Source organism: Panthera tigris, chromosome E3 (assembly GCF_018350195.1).
Source record: "Panthera tigris isolate Pti1 chromosome E3, P.tigris_Pti1_mat1.1, whole genome shotgun sequence".
Classification (NCBI taxonomy): Eukaryota; Metazoa; Chordata; class Mammalia; order Carnivora; family Felidae; genus Panthera; species Panthera tigris.
Window position 1 is genome coordinate 22,298,093 of NC_056675.1, and position 15,480 is coordinate 22,313,572.

The 15,480-nt window shown below is 45.3% G+C and overlaps 1 pseudogene; it reads left to right on the forward strand.

Moving 5' to 3' along the window:
- The first annotated feature begins 15,099 nt into the window (after positions 1–15,099).
- Positions 15,100–15,198, forward strand: LOC122234780 (annotated as a pseudogene).
- The last annotated feature ends 282 nt before the right edge of the window (positions 15,199–15,480 follow it).

Below are 15,480 nucleotides of genomic sequence, written 5' to 3' on the forward strand. Positions count from 1 at the left end.
GCTAGCACGACCTTCTGGATGTTTTCAAAAGATTACTCGGGTGACAATGTGGAAAATGGATTGCGCTGGAAGATAAGGGGTAAAGGAATCAAGGGGGAAGGCTGAGTGACTTCTCTTGCTTTTCCTGCTGCCCCAGGCCCTAGGGGCCATGGGCATTGGGAGAGCACGAGAGAGATTACAAATCTACAGCCTCCAAGGCTTTAATCTCGAGTACCTATCTGTGTCATCTCACTAGACAGATATTCAGAACTATCCCACGAGGAGTAAGTCAACTAAGTAATGACTTTCAAAGCCAGATCTATGCCCCAAGCAGAGCAGAAAGGAGGTGCAGGTCTGGGGAAGCACAGAGGACCAGCAAAGTATACGGTCGTTTTAAAGTATAAGAAAATGATCACTGATGTCTCAGCTCTTTGGTTGACAGCTAATAGCAGTCTCTTGGGTGACAGAGAGGCCAAGGTGAGTGAAGGAAGCATGTTGTTATTTGGAGAGCCGATCCTGCTGGATGCATATTATTAATTCCCCTAGCCCTACTCCCTGCCTCGAGCAATGCCTTCAAACCAGTCTCCACAGTCCTGAAAAGAGTCAGGAGCCAGAGAAGCAAGGGGCGCAATGAAGATCGCGGGGGATGAAGGGCAGGCCTTCGCAGAGCAGACAGGGGTCCTTCCTGCTCACGTACTTGCTGTGACCATGTTGGGCTGTGGGATGTCACACTCCTCCCAACCCTGCCAGAGAAGCTGGCTGCCTTGGGTTGCTGTGCCTCCAGTGGTGTGCTAACATTCCCGGCTTAATCCCTCAGCCCCCAGGGAATAGATCCCAACTTATCTGGAAATTCATTGACCCAGGAAGGAAATAAAAGTGAATGTTTCTGCAAGACAAAATGACCCAATGTTACCCAAACTTCATAGTGTGTGAGACCCCTTTTTAGTATAAAGGACGGCCATAGATCCCCAGATAATTGAGTTATTATGCTTTTTTCTAGCAACCAGGGAGTACAAAACCAGGGGTTCTGAAGGTCATATCCTGCCAGAGGACTTAGTGTGGTTGGCTCTTCCAGCATTTTGGAAAGACCGACAATCATAGCTAACATTTGAAAACTTCAGAGGCTCACACAAAATCTAGAATTCTGGCTTTCTTCCAAAAAAAAAAAAAAAAAAAATCAGAGGACCCGGCAACAATGGGCCACATTTCTGTATGGGGCCATATAATTTCCGGCTTGCCATCATGCCTCCAACCCCTTCCCTCGAGACAACCCATCTGGCTCTGTAGGCACCTGGGTTTGTGGCCCTTGTCTCCAGATTCCAGAGTCCATTGCTTGCCCCATGAGGTCCCAGGTCCACAAGCTGGGAACAAAAGACTAACTCTTTATCTGCACTTAAAAGCAGTTTGGAAGCCACTCAGATCAAAGATCTTAGTCATAGCTCAAAAAAGGAGCCTACAAAGTGAGAAATGAATGTAGAAATAACCACAGCTTTCCACCCAGAGTTCTTTGATGTCAGTGGTCTCTGATTCTCAAAGTGGGGGAGTTGTGCACACAAGTACTTTCAGATTTTGATCTCTCCAAGCAAAAAGGACTGTAAGTCCCTCAAATAGCATGGGAAATGTTGTCCTAGGAGGCATCATTCCATCCTCTGTGTGTGTGCAAACGACTTCATTAAGACCTGATGGGCAGCAAATAGGTTCAGGTCATCCTTCTCCCCTTCCTGTCCTCCCTCACCACTCCCACCCCCGTCCCCAGAATAAGTTCATGGAAGGCAACATGGCAATATAAATCAAAAGACTTTGAGATATGGCTATCTTTAAGGAGGGAGAAGGCTGGAATAAACCATGTATTTCATGGTTTATTTCCCTTTAAGGAGGGAGAAGGCTGGAATAAACCATGGATTTCAACTGGAGATATGATGGCAAACTCATGTTTAGCTTAATATAAATATAGATTGGGAAATATCAGATTATAGATATGTCTATACACGTGGGTTTGTATACACACATACATTTCCAAGCTCTGTCTGCCGGCAGGGTCTAGAAGCAACAGCATGCTGGTACACTGAGTGTAATCAGTACCCCGGGTCTTGATCTCCAATCAGAGAACCAGAGCTCTCTGGAGAAATTACTTCCTTTAGGGCTGCAGCAGGGAACACACAAGATGAGCCTGGAGCATCTCATAGGCCAGGAAACAAGGAAGTGTCCAAGATACCCACCAGTGGGCATCTATCAAAAGGACACAGGTGGGGTGCCTGGGTGGCTCAGCTGATTAAGCATCCGACTTCCGCTCAGGTCATGATCTCATGGCTCGTGGGTTCGAGCCCCACGTTGGGCTCTGTGCTGACAGCTCAGAGCCTGGAGCCTGCTTCCGATTCTATGTTTCCCTCTCTCTCTGCCCCTCCCCTGCTAGTACTCTGTCTCTGTCTCTCAAAAATAAATAAACATGAAAAAAAAAAAAGGATACAGGAGCCAACCAACAGAGCTCCCAGTAGCCAAAGCTGGAACATTCTCAGCAACGAGATAAACAGTGGAGTAATGGATTATAATCCAAGGTATAAAATAAGTAGCTATGGGTCCATAGTGATATAAAGCAATAAACGGATGAATAAGTAAATGGGCGGTAGGGAAGGAGACAAATCTCCTGTACAGAAGAATTCCAAATAATTTATACAGTTATGGCCACCTCAAGGAGGGGAGCATAATTCCCCAGAGGAATTTCCTTCCAAACAGCAAAGTCTAGAAAGGGGTGCAATGCAACTCTACAGGGGAGAAACCTGACACACACAACCTCGGCCAGGTGATGGAGGTCAACATCAATAGTGACAAGTCATGTGGAGAGTTCGCGCCCTTGGTAAGATGTGATGAGAACGGCACCTTGTGTGGTCCTTCCTCTCGAAGCCCCATAACCCCTGATGTAATCATGAGAAAAGCACATTCTACAGAATCCCCAGACAGCCCTTCTCAAAACCACCGAGGTCATCAAAACCCAGGGGAGTCTAAGAAACCCACAGTCTAAAGAAGCCTAAGGAGATATGACGGCTAAACATAATAGGAGTGGCCCAGATGGGATCCTGAAACAGGAAAAGGACATTAGGTAAAAACTAAGGAAATCAGAATAAAACTCAGCTTTAGTTAATAATGTGTCAATATATTGGTTCATGAGCTGGAACGAATGCATCATTCTAATGTCGGTTCTTAACACCAAGGGAAACTGGATGTACATATACAGGAACTCACTCTACTATCTTGGCAGCTTTTCTATAAATCAAAAACTATTCTAAGTCGAAAGTTTATTGAAACATATGCTCATCTTTTAACTCAGTGTTCTCAGCTCTAAAAATTCCATAAAGAAATAATTCTGAACGTGCGCGAGAATTTATTTACAACAGTGTGTGTGTGTGTGTGTGTGTGTGTGTGTGTGTGTGTGTGTGTATTGTTTTTAACTGCAAGCAGACTAAATACCCAATAATAGGGGATGAAGTAAATAAATTATGATACATTAGAAAACGACATACTATCTGATCATTAAATGATGCAGTAAAACATTTGTTCATGTAGGAAAGATGAACGTGATGCTTTAGTAAATAAAAAAGTACTTTACAAAAAAATTTATGGTATAATCTCATTCTGGTTAAAAATAAGGGACTCCTGGGGTGCCTGGGTGGCTCAGTCAGCTAAGCATCTGACTCTTGATTTTAGGTTAGGTCATGATCTCACAGTTCATGAGTTTGAGCCCCACCCACATCAGGCTCTGTGCTAGCAGTGTGGAGCCTGCTTGGGATTCTCTCTCTCTCTCTCTCTCTGCACCCCCCCCCTCTTAAAATAGATGCATAAACATTAAAAAAAAGTAAGGGATAGAGGTGCCTATGTGGCTCTGTCAGTTTAGCAACTGACTCTTGGTTTCAGCTCAGGTCATGATCTCACAGCTTGCGAGTTCAAGCTCTGCATTGGGCTCTGTGCCGACAGTGCAGAGCCTGCTTAGAATTCTCTCTCTCTCTCTCTCTCTCTCTGCCCCTCCCCCATTTGTGCACGCTCTCTCTCTCTCAAAAATAAATAAAAATAAACTAAAAAAAAAATAAGGGTTAGCTAAGTAGGGCATAAAATGTAAATGAGCCTGGGTGGCTCAGTTGGTTAAGCGAATGGCTTCAGCTCAGGTCAGATCTCACAGTTTATGAGTTCCAGCCCCGTGTCGGCCTCTGTGCTGACAGCTCAGAGCCTGGAGCCTGCTTCCGATTCTGTGTCTCCCTCTCTCTCTGCCCCTCCTCTGTTCACATTCTGTCTCTCTCTGTCTCTCAGAAATGAATAAAAATGTTAAAAAAATTAAGAAAATGTAAATATATATATTTGATGGGGGTTATAGCTGTGCTAAGAGAATATGAGGATTATCATTACTTGTTACTTTCAAGCTAATTTTTATTTCCTAAGTTTTCTATAGTGAACAATACATTGTTTCTATTGTAAAAAAGAACATTAAACATACATATGTATTTATGTTTGCATATGTTTATATACACATATGTATTAAGTATATACATATATATGTATATAGTTTATATGGATATATATTTTTTCTTTTTCTTTTTCTTCTATATATATGTTTATATATACATATGTATTAAGTATATGCATATATATTTATATCGTTTATGAGACTGACTCAGGACAATATTTATATGGTTTATATGGATATATATATATATATATACACACACACACACACATATATATATATATGTATGTGTGTGTGTGTGTGTATATATATATATATATATATATATATATATATATATTTATATTTATTTATTTTCTTTTTTTTCCTTAAGAAAAGGAAACACAGGCCCAGGCTGTGGACCCCCACTTGACTATGGCGACAAGCAGCTTTGGGGTAAAATCCAGTTTTTCTCTTTCTCAAGGCCACCAGGAAAACAACGAGGAGATCCTTCTCAGTACAAGGGTGTTGTTGCTGGACACGTGTGGGAAGCAGAACAAGATGGCACTCATGGGTGGAGAGGTTCTAGAACTTTGCAGACCCACGGTCCTTCCTGTCCATCTTCAGGCTCCTTTCTTGGATGATTCTCCAAGAGGTTGCCATTTGTCCAGGCTGCCAAGTCTGGGGGACTCTCCCAGCCGCCTGGCGGGCACTAGGCTCTCACAAAATGCTTGCTGAGCGAGCCGGAGAGTAAGTGGACGGACACATGCATCTTCTTCTCTGCTTGCTCCTTGTCCTCTCTCGTTTCCATTTCTAAGTTGAGAGGATTTCTATTTTGGTTTTTGGAGGCTTTGCTTTCCATAGCACAGCCGTCCTCTTTCCGGCTGCCTGTTCCAATCCCCTGAGCAGCTTCAAAACAAGCCCAGGACTCGGGGCTTTGGGGGTCCGGAGGAGGGGGCGGGCATCAGCGCTTTTGAGCATCCCCTGGGTCACCTTCTATGTAGCCAGGACTGAGGGCCGCCCTGCCGGCTGTGCTCCCAGCTCCTGTCCCTGGGTGGGGGGCGGCTGCCGGTAAGGGCCACTCGCAGATCCAAATAACCAGCAGACTCTGAATGAATGACCAAGCCCTTTCTGGTGCAGGGCATCACCTGCTTGGGACTTTGGTGACTCATGCAGGCAGCGGGCAGCCCCTTCCTCCTCCCTTCCTTGGCATTCTGATAATCCTGGGTTTACAGATAATTTCATTCTTCAGACACAGGAGTAGTTGTCATGCACACCAAGGAATGAGGAGCGTTAATGCTTTAAAATCATCACTTAATGTGTGTGTGTGTGTGTGTGTGTGTGTGTGTGTGTGTGTGTGTGTGAGAGGGAGAGAGAGAGAGAGAGAGATTGATTGAGAGAGAGAGAGAGGCATCACAGGGGAGCCTGTAGATCTTGAAACACCCCTGGGATGAGCACGCGTCCCCAGCAAACCCAACCTCCCTTTCCAGAGGATAGTTCAGGAGTGTCTTCAGAGATAACAGGAATATTGCCTCAGCCCCCCTGAGCTTGTCCTTTGCAGCGCTTATCTCAAAAATAATTGATTAATTTTTTGTGCACAGCTGGGTGTCTGGTGAGGAAGAGGTTTAATTTTGTTTTCTGCAAGAGAAACAGTTGATGTGTGGTTCTGGGAAAGCTGCAAGTTCAGAGGACAGATTTATGGAAGGAGACAAAGATGGGAAATTATAGAGCCCTGTCAGGGCAAACTGGCCCAGCTGTTGGTGCGGGAAGGCAAGGTGTACCTGCCCCCAATATGGAAACCACCCTGGGGTGGGGGTGGGGGGCAGGGGAGGATAGGACCGGAAGTGAGGTCATCGAAAGGGAAAGACAGTCACGGATTGATGGACAATGGGAACACTCCTGACCTTGCCATCCAGAGAGCAGGCTTGTACTTGAATCTAAAAATCTGTATGTCTTATTCTGGTGTGATGTACCTCTTGCAAAATTCTCTTCTTTAGCTGCTCCAGCAGAGTTTGGTGGCTGGAGGTGATGGCTCTAGGTGAAATCCTGGTGCTGTCCCTTAGAGCTGTGACCTAGCAGGTTACTTAACCTCTCCAAACCTTAATTTTCTCACCTGTAAAATGGGTTTAATCCTAATACCCCTTAGAGTTGTTTTGTTTTTTTTTGTTTGTTTTTGGTTTTGCTTTTGAGAGAGAGAGAGAGAGAGAGAGAGAGAGAGCGCACATGAGTAGTGGAAAGGGCAGAGGGAGAGAGAGAAAATCTCAAGCAGGCTCCACACTCAGCATGGAGCCCACTGTGGGGCTCTGTCCCATGACCCTGGGATCACGACCTGAGCCAAAATCAAGAGTCAGTCACTCAACGGACTGAACCACCCCGGCGCCCCACCTCTGAGAGTTATTTTAAGGATTAAATGAGATATTGTGTGAAACATGCTCAGAATAATACCCAGTCCAGAAATCGCTAAATCACTCAATAAATGTCAGCTTTTTCCTTTTTTTCTTTTTTTATTCACACCTTAAAGGATTATAGCAGCATGGGTAGAAATTGCACTCTCTCTGGATACTGAGATCTAGCTGCCATCAGTGCCAAGAGTAGCAACTTGAGAATGTATTTGGGATTTTCCTGTCCCAGGAGGCAGGCTGGGTGTCTCGGCAATGGGGATCCTTTCTGAAGCTAGAATCTATGGTGGCAGTTGTGACACATTGTAGCCTCCAGGGAGCACATCTCCCTGGGCTCCAGTTCAGGCAGAGCCTCTGCTGAAAGATGGACTGACCACTTGGACCCCAGGAAGCAACCCGGAGACTTAGAAGGACCCAAGGAAAGAAACCGGACCTCCCGCTGAACTGGCAGGTGGACTGCTAGGACCTGGTCTCTGGAGGGCGCTCCTGAGAAACCATTCCTAGGCTCAGGCGGCAGTCACCTGTCCCCCACCTCGAGGGCAGTCACCACCTAGCACCACTCTATCCCCAGTGCCTGGCGCCTAGTGCACACTCAGTATCTATCTGAATGAACAAGTGAATTAATGAATGACATACATTTTTCAAAGTCCTTTCACACCTAGTATCTCATTTAATTCTCATAAAAGCCCTATGAAATATGCAGGGCAAGGATCATTTTTCCAATTTTTACCGGATAAACCGGACCAGGACTCATACGTAGTTGGCAAGACTCCAGGTCTCAGACCCCTATTGTTCTTTCTACTATAGCATGCGGCTTCTAAAATGTCTTTCGTTTGTTTTGCCAGAAGTTCAGGACAGTATGGTTTTATCACCATCATCTGCCTAGACTTTTTTGGAGTGTATAAAGTCACTTGACCTCCTTGCCAAGCATCTCCTGGCTATGAAGACAATTATCTCCTCCAGTGCCCTGGAACCTGGACCTTCTGCCCATCAGAGCAGACAGACTTCTCCCTTGGCCTGTGGGCAGCATTAATGAACAGCGGCTGGGAACCCCGTGGCTTTGGCACAGGAAGCCCTGCTGCCAGCAGGGATGGTGTTGTGTCCCTTCCCACTGGCTAATTCAGGGGATTTCTCATTCCTAAGCCAAGGGAATTGCTGGCCCAGCTGCCTGGAGGGGAGACATCCTGGTGTCTTCTCCAATGCCCTCTCTAAGCGAAGAGTTTTCAGATAAGCAAAAGGAGGCAGTTTCACTACCTAGATTTGCCTTCCTGCTCCTGGACCTACGACAGGTGCACAACACTGTTTGTGGGAAGAATAGATCTTTTTAGAAGCAGCAAATTTTTCTCAGAAGGGAGATAAGGCATGCACGGTTTTCTATGAAAACACATTCCTGCAGCTGAGTTAGAAGCTGGGGACTCAGATGGATGGGATAAGAGGCAAGAGGATTGGAAAGGTTTTGATTCAAGGTTTTTATGTTTTTTTTTTTTTTCTTCCCCACCCATAATGTTTCTAGTGTGGATCCTGGAACCAGATGCATGGTCAGGGGTGAGAGAGAACCTCTCCTCTTTAGATCTCCCTTGGTGATTTCCAGGGGACTCAGAACACCTGTTGACTGATGCGAGGCAGATAGATTTGCTTCACTGGGGGTCAGGTTTCTCAGGCTGGAACTGAAATAGAACCAGATCCGAGTTGGAGAATATTTCTCAATCACTTGTAGAGGGTATCACAAGAATCTTATTATCAATAACTGTAAGTTCTGAAATGTACAAGGGACGTGCTTCTTATTTTTATATTAGGGCGGCCTCTGTTCTCACTCGATTGCATTCTGATATACTCACTTCAATGGGACGGAAAAAGAAGGTGGAGCGAACAACCTTATTGTCCATTTTGCAGATGAGGAAACTGAGGACACCAAGAGTTCCACAGTCTCTTGTGCAGATTCACAGCTGTCAGGTATAGAGGAAGATTCAAATGCTGCAAGGTAGCTCTGAAGTCTACACTCCCAACTGGATAAGTGGAGTAACAAGAGAACCAGAGATTGTATGGCAGAGTTGGGGGACCCTAAGGTCATCTAATCTTCTTGTTCTGTAAAGATGGGGCCCCCAAAGGGCATGATTTATTCCGGGGCACAGAGTAAGTCGGGGCAGAGTGGAGCCCAGAACTAAGATTCTGGCTCTTCTAACAGCAAAGATTTCAAATATTTTCCCAACATCTCCAGGATCTTTAAATCCAAGGGACAGGTATTTTCTTGACTTGGGTGAGAACCCATGTCCAGAGTGGTCAAGATCTGAAAACCCAGGTCTACACAATCACCCACACGTTTTCCAGAGCCCGATGTTTAGCATGGAAGAAACTTGACATCCAAGTGACGGAAATAATGTTTCACTTTCTCCCTGCCAGCTTTCCGGTCTTCTAATCAAACACCTTGGTTTGGTTTCTTCTCCCAACACACCAGCGTCAAGTCCTCTCTGGCCTTCCCGTGCCCCATCCTGGTCTGGGGAATTTAGGCTCTTTTCCTTAACCCATTTCATTTTTTAGGATTATTGTTTGGTTCGTTCTGGTTTAGACTGTACCCAAATTTCTTAGGACTGACTCAAAGGAAAAAGCATTTTGTTAAAATAGCTGCATTGCTTTTAAACAATTTGTCCTCCTACTCACTTTTTCTTTTTGGAAGACAGAAACTGAATATAGATTTGTGGGAGAGAGATACAGAGGGAACCAGAGAAGAGGGGCAGAGAAGAGAGAGGCTCGGGAGAGGGGACAGGAGAGAGGAAGAGGGGAGGGCAGGACAAGGCAGAATACCAGCTCCAGGAATGACGCCAGGAAATCAGCCAGGACTCTTCCCCACTTCTGGTTGTGTACAGGCTGAGACCCAAAACCAGTCCCTGTTTCTGTCAAAACGGAATCAATGCCCAGCCCACACGTATATTTTTAAAGATCGCATCTCTTCCACTGCCCCTAAACAGGTAGTTTCATTAACGAAGGGAAGGGAGGTCTCTCTGTGGTCCCCTAACCGGGTTTGGGCTTGGGGAAGCTGGTAGCCAGAACACAGGGAAAACAGGCACAGGCTGTACCCCACAGGGGGGATTCCTGCTGACTCTGTTTCCCCATTCATGACTCCCCAGGAGGAGCAATTGAAAAATTGAGCTGCTTGGCACAGCGGGAGGGCAGTTCATGCATATTCAAATCCCTCCCTCCCAGCACTAAACTTAGCTGCCACCTTGCTCATCCTGAATGCCTTCCACCTCCGCGTACCGGTTATCCTATCCGCTCCACCTATGCCCAGGAGCCTGTCTCCTCTGTCACCCCCACGTGCTTACCTTGTCATTGACCGTGATAATAACAGCTAACACTTAGGCTGGCTCTACCGGGTATCCCTGTTCAATGCACGCTATATGTGCGAAACCGTTTAATCCTTATCACAACCATATGAGGTTGGTGCTGTTATTGTCCCTTCCCTTTTGTTGACAGATGATGAACCTGAGGCACAGAGAGGTTAAGTAACTTGTCCCAGGTCACACAGCCAGTAAGAGGCAGAAGCAGGTCTTGAACCCAGCACTGTCTGACCCCCTATGCCATGCTTCTATGGCATATGTCTGACCCCCTATGCCATGATAATAACTCAATCCTGTGTACCTGGCTTTTGCCAACACAACTTTTCTGAGGAGAATACTGGCCTTTCATTCTGGTCCAGGTTCTTATAGGGCCCGTTGTCATCTTCTCCTAAAGGATATCGCTTCTACCCCTCACTTGATTATTTAGGACTGAATGGTTTGTACTAAGTCAGCAAGATAAAATAGTTGCCCTTGAACGCCTGCCAGAGAGCGCATTCTTCAAGTGCATTGCTACAAGGTGGTCGCCAAAAGTACAGAAGTACCACTGAGAGGAGGGTATTTGGCAAAGGTTTCACCCATCTCCCAGGTATTCTGAGTATCCCTCTGGATCAAGCCGGACTAGTGCTGGATCACTCAGTGCTGTGAACATCCACAATGCCAGCACAGTCACTGAGTGAGAACTATATACAAACACTTGGCCAAGGGCTCTATCAATTATTATCTCATTTAATTTCCATAACAACCCTAGAAGGGAGGTACTATTTTTAAAAATGTTTTTAATATTTATTATTTTTGAGAGAGAGAGAGAGAGGAGAGAGAGAGAGAGGCAGAGAGAGAGGGAGACAGAATCTGAAGCAGGCTCCAGGCTCCGGGCTGTCAGCACAGAGCCCGACGCGGGGTGCGAACCCACGGACCAAGAGATCATGACCTGAGCTGAAGTCAGACGCTTAACCGACTGAGCCACCCAGGTGCCCAAGGGAGGTAGTATTACTTTGCCCATTTACAGATGGGTACCCGTGTACTGGAAAAGTGAAGCAGTGTGCCCAAGGTCACACAGCCACTTAATGGCAGAGCCAGACGGGACTTCAACACAGAGCACTGTGCTCTGTGGCTTTGGGGACTTTGCCATCAGCCCGTGTTGAGGATACTCTGTTTTGTGACATGAAACATCATCCACTTAGGAAGGAAAATATTCTTATCTGATCTTGGTACCAAGGAGAGTGGGATGTGTCTATAAATTCTAAAACTTATTTATTCTAGCAACTATTTATCAAACACATACTAAGTGGCTGGTGCTGTGCTAAACACTTCATATATAATATTTTATTTTGCCCTCAAAATAACCTCATGACTACAGTTTTATCCCCATTCCATGTAAAGAAACTCAGACTCCAAGAGATTAAGCAATTTGCTCAAGGACAAAACACGGAGCCTGTTGGAGAGCCAGGTCGGCTTGACTGCAGATCTGCTTGGCCACTGGGTTCTCCCTTATTCTGAGCACTGTGGGTGTGCGGTTGACCAGGTTTCCCCTAGACAAGGGACTGTAAGGAAGCTTGGTTCACAGGCGGCTTTATGAACCACCCTTAGCTAGAATGTAGTTCATTGTGAGGTGCAATTCACTCTCATTCTTGGCTCTGTCCAGTCCCTTTTTTTTCTTAGTCCAATTTTAAAAATTGGACCCATCTTTTCTTATTTTGTGTAACTAAAGCCCCCTTAACTCTTTTCTGGAGCAAGATGGGTATCAATCAACAAATATATTAAATATTATAGCCCCATTTCACAGATGAGGAAACCGAGGCACAGAAGAATTAAGTAACTTGAATAGGGTCCCCTAGTTTACAGGTGGTAGAATCAGGACTGCAAACCCAGGTGATCGGGCTCCACAGGCTGAATCCTTGCCCACTCTGCTAAGCTACCAGCAGCTACCAGGGCAATGGAAGGAGCCAGGAGTGTCTCTTAGAGTGAGCTCTGCAGGTAGCTAGAGGGGAGACTGGGACCCAGGCACGAAGGGCTCCCTGTGAGTGGGTGGCCACCCATTGTGTTGATGGCTCAGGCCCACGGGCTCATCAAAACCCTCTGAAATGCAAGGCTCCCACTCTTGTCAAATTGAACCGGCTTTGCAGATTTCAGTTTCAATCCTGCCAACTTGAAAGTTTTAGCATTTCAGCTGTTTCAGAATTATAAAAGCCTACAAATGCTAAGGTGCTTTTTTTAGAGTTAAAAAAAATGTGTCTTTTCCCCACCATCACATAACAATCTGAAGGGATTTTTTTGCAGATTCTTGCCAAATGTGTATTTTTAAAGATTGCATTTGGCTAAAGACCAGAAGTGGAAAATCTGGGAGGAATGTTGAGGAAGTTCTAAGGCATATTCATAGAGGAGGAGAGGGGAAAGCTCTTTCCTCTCTGCAGACCCCTGGGTCTGCTGGGGTGGATGTTGTTTATTTCAGCTTTCTTGCTACCTTTGGTGACAAAGAGTTTCTTTAAAATACTGACACCTCAGCTGGTTGGGTGGCCCAGAGGACATGTGGAGTGTGGCCCTGGCCAGGGAGGACCACCATCACTGCATGAAAAGCTCCCGGCTCAGCAACTGTCACCAGGAGCCAGATGGCCTCTTAGTGGACAAAGTTACTGCACTTATTGGATCAGGTGGCAGCTCAGTCCTCACTAATTAGGTGTCTTATGTGTGTGTGTGTGTGTGTGTGTGTGTGTGTTTATGTGTCACAGACTCTTCCCCAGTGTGAATCAGCTCAATCATCATTTTGCAGTGTTTCAGATTCAGATTGCAAACATCCACCAACAAATAGGAGCCTTGCTTTCTAACGAGCTGGAGATGTGTGGAAAATAGAATCACTCACAGTAGTAGTGAGCCACAGATGTTCCATGGAGACAGCCGGCTGTGCCAAGCACAGACGGTATGTGTGACCACGAGACAGGATGCAGAATCTTGCAATGAAAGTGTTGCCCACAGAGCCCAAAAGATGAAGAGATGAAGACAGGCAGAGATGGAATCTGGTTTCTTCTTCCAAAGTCCTGGCCTTCTGTATAGCTGCCTGACACTCCATTTGGGAGTGGTCCAAAACGCTGAATGTTTAAATTTGAGTAACTGCCACCAAGGCCTTCACTACCAAAGTAAAAAGATGCTTCTAAGGAATCAGAATAACCTGGGTTCAAATCCCAGCCCCAACCCTCTACTGACTGAGTGTCTGTAACAAGTCACTTAATCTTTTAGGACCTTGCGCATAATAATAGGGCTTCCCTGTTGGGTTTTCGTGAGGATTAAATGAGAGAATACAAAGAAGCCTCTTGGCATCATGCCTACTCACAGCATATGTTCAGTAAACAATAGCTATTACCACCACCATCACCATCATCACCATTACTACATCATCATCACCACCACCCTTATCACCATCATCACCATCATCATCACCACCATCACCATCATCACCATCACCACCATCACCATCATTTCTAGCTCTGCAATCCTAGCAAGTTTGACTGACCTGCTAAATTTCATTTTTCTCCTCTGTAAAAATGGAAATAATTATGTCTACTTCAGAGTTGAGTTAATGTTTATTAACTTCCAGCACAGTGCCCAGCACATAGATGCTCAGGAAATGTGAATTAATTTTTCTTCTCCATATTACCTTCAACCTTACTTTAAAACATCACTGAATTTGGTTATTAAGAATCAATATTTATAGTTCAATGCAGGTTCCCTCAGGACCCGTGAGCCAAGAGGCATGGACATCGACCTGTCCTCCAGGAGATGATCCTCTAACAGGTAAGACAAAAGCTGAGTAGAATGGTTATGTTTCCAGGGAGACCAAGAGGTTAGAGAGTCTCAAGGCATTTGCTCAAGGATAACAAAGTGGTTCCCAAACAGGTCATTCTGAGTCCAGAGTCTACACTTTTAACCATGACTATCACGACTACCATGGCTTCCAGGAGAGAATGGGTAGAGGTGAAACCAAGGGTTTCCATTTCTCTTAATTGCTTCAGTTCTTTGTTTTGAGGAAGAAAAAGAGAGAAGGGGAGGGAGAAGAAAAATGGTTTCTGATTTGTGTGTAGGGGCAAACAAGTATGCTCCTAGTGTCCTGGGAGCTCACTCAGTTTCCTTTGAATAAGGAAGGCCCTACTCAGAGGTCAAGATCACTTTAAATACCTTATAGAGGAGTACTCCTCCTTCACAGCAGGAGGCAGGGCTTGGCCCCTGCCACTGTTCAAGGCAAATAGCAGAGTTTGTGTCACTGTTGGGGCTCTGATGAAACAGCCCCAGCAATGGCATCCTTGGAAGAAATCCCACACAGTGGTTAAGAGCCCAGGTTTGGAGCTAAACAGAACGGGAATCACATCCCAGCTATGCTACCTACTGGATGAGTGACCTTGAGTAAGTGGCTTAAACTTTCTAAGTCCCTGGTTTCCATTTCTGTAAAGTGAGGATGGTAGTTAATAGGATTTATATCTTACATGGAGGGTAAAAACACAAACATGCACTTAAGGCACTAGCTTATTACATGGGAATCACTCAATAAATGGCTTTGCTGTTTTTATTGTTTTCAGAACAGTGCCCCCTGGGGGCGGGCATGGTGGTGGCAACAGAGGGTGCTAGGGACAACTGAAACTCAGAGCTCATATTTGTGCTTCCAACCCATTCTAGGTGGTCTCCTTTCACTACAAAATCTTTGAATGTATGTGTGTGTGTGTGTGTGTATGTGGGGGGGTATCTTTTAATAATTAAGACATTTTCCTGATAACCACCCCCTTGCTACAATCTGTAGCAATAACCTGTCCATATCTATTAAAATCATAACCCCATACCTCTACTGATTTAGCAATCTCATTTTTGGTAATCTAGTCTATAAAAACAAAAGCACCAGCATATAAGGACACATGCGTAAAAATGACTGAAAGTGAGACAAAACAAAACAAAATTGGAAACAAGGTGGATAGTGCTCGCTTCGGCAGCACATATACTAAAATTGGAACGATACAGAGAAGATTAGCATGGCCCTGCGCAAGGATGACACGGAAACAAGGTGGATATTCTTCGACAGGGAAAAGGTTGAATACACTGAAGGGATTCCAGTCTGTGGAATATTAGGCAACCATTAAAAAGATTGAGTCAGATCAGTGCCTATAAGCCTGGAGGAATATCTATGATGTATTGAGGGAAAAAAGCAAGTGGCAGACTAGTATCTCCAGTGTGGATTCAATTTTAAAAATCAAACAATGCCGTTCCCCCACCATGTGCATGTATGTATGCGTTTCGAGAGTGAAGATACGGAGGAAACACATCTAGCTGTTGACATTGGTCACTTTGGAGTGAGGTA